Source organism: Carcharodon carcharias, chromosome 10 (genome assembly GCF_017639515.1).
Source record: "Carcharodon carcharias isolate sCarCar2 chromosome 10, sCarCar2.pri, whole genome shotgun sequence".
NCBI classification, from domain to species: Eukaryota; Metazoa; Chordata; class Chondrichthyes; order Lamniformes; family Lamnidae; genus Carcharodon; species Carcharodon carcharias.
In genome coordinates, this window is record NC_054476.1 from 105,088,000 (window position 1) to 105,090,141 (window position 2,142).

The window sequence follows — 2,142 nt, forward strand, 5'->3', positions numbered from 1 at the left end:
AGATTCATGAGGGAATAGAGGGAAACACTGGAGGATGGAGAGAAGTACACACGTGAAAGAGAGGTATACAGAGGGGGAAGGAAAGGGATGCACAGGGGGAAGGACAGAGATGCACAGGAGGAAGAGGGGGATGCACGGGGGAAGAGGGGAATACACGAGTAAGAAGAGAGAGACACAGGTGGAAGCAGAGAAATACATAGGAGGAAGAAGAGACATACAAAGGGTGAAGATGGGGATACACAGTAGGAAGAATTTCGATGCACAGGCGAAAGGAGAGAGTTACACAGGGGGAAGGAGAGAGATACACTGGAGGAAGGGAGAGAAACACACGGGGGAAGAGAGAGATACACACGGGGAAGGAGAGAGAGATGTACACGGGGAAGGAGAGAGATATGCACGGGGGAAGGTGACATATACACAGCGAGGACAGTGCCTGTTATGTGGGGATTTGGGAAGTGTTACACAGTCAATCTGTGCATTGTATGTTTCCACATACAGTTGTAAGAGAAATCTGTTCCTTCATAATTTTGATGAGGGGATGAATTTTGGAAGTCTTCCCCTGACAGTATGCACATTTACCCCACCACCAACCTCAGCTCAACAAAAACTCTGCTCCCTCTGCTAACCCACACCATCTTCCATTGACCTATCACCCCGTGTCTGGTAACCTACATGGAATTATAGTTCTTCAATGCCTGACATTTAAAAGATTCAATGTGTTATGCCCACAGCCACTGTTAATTGCAGTACCCAGAGGGAAGCTTGGCTTACAGGCCATACCCTTTACATTGTATCTGAAAATGAGAAGACGATGTACCAGTCTCAGCCGGAAGAGATCCAGTAACGCTGTTGGGAATTTAAAAATTAGAAGTACAAGTTTTATTCACAAAAATAAAAGAAAATTTGAGCACAAAAGATTACAGTTACACAGTTAAAATTGGTCTTACAAAGCATTCCCCCAAAAAAGATTCTCTATTTGGTCAGATCCACAAGTAAATTCCTTCCAGGCAACACTCCCATATAGATGTTTAACTATAAAAATCCAGCAATAATACCTGAGGCAAACTGCTATAGCTTTAATAAGGGCATACCACATGACCTCTTTACTCTCCCACTCTGCTGGAGAAATCCAAGACTTTAGAACAAGGTTCCTTTCTTCAGCCCAAGACTTTTCTGGCTTAACTGAATACCTGATTCAAACTGTATATTTCCCAGCTTAGAGCTGTTTCCAGGAGATCTTCCTTATAGCCAATAGATGACAGCAACAGCTACCAGATAGTAACTACAGCTAACAACTGCCCATAAGCTCTCTACAGTAACTCTAAAATACCTTTCTTCCCCTTTCATCTCAGGCTCCATTGTTCTCACACCTCTTTGAATCTCAAATCCTTCCAAATATAAAATCTTTCATGTTTCTATTTTGTCTCTGTTTGCGGTCAATAAAAAGTAACATACCCTCCTCTATTTATCTGTGGAACTCCTGCATGATGCAAACATGTTCCTTTGAACCTCTGACTTCCCTTTGATATTCAAACAAACTTTCAATTTATCTAAAAATGCAAATGTTAGATCCAACATATTTGTTTGTACCACAAATCTAACACCTCTATCTGTTCATGTCTTAAACCTCCCAGACAACTTGTCTTCTAGTAACTTTGCCCCACCTTAATTAAACCATTTACACACGCACACACACACAAAAACACACACAGCCTTCTCCACAGAATACCACAACATTCACCAAAAATATTAAAAAATAACATCCATTCTCACAAACATCATGCACTTGCCCCTCTCTAAGTTCTGTAACCTCCTCCAGCCCATATTATCAACCCTCACTTCCATTCGTCTGACTCCTTCTGCCATCCTCCTCCTCCCATCACCCATCAGTGTATCATGTGTTCAGCTACCTGTGCCTCCAGTCCTGGAATTCTCTCCCTCAAGCATTCTAACTCTCCCGCTCTCTCTTCTACTTAAAAGTGCACCTTAAAGTTTATAGTCCACACAGCTCAGTGAGGACCTCTTCACAAGGAATGTGTTCTCCATCTAACTAGGGAGCAGAACCAGCTACAAATGAAAGACTGTCCGAATCCTGTCCACGGGCAGCCAGTCCTGTGACTGTTGAAGTGAGAAACAACCCAA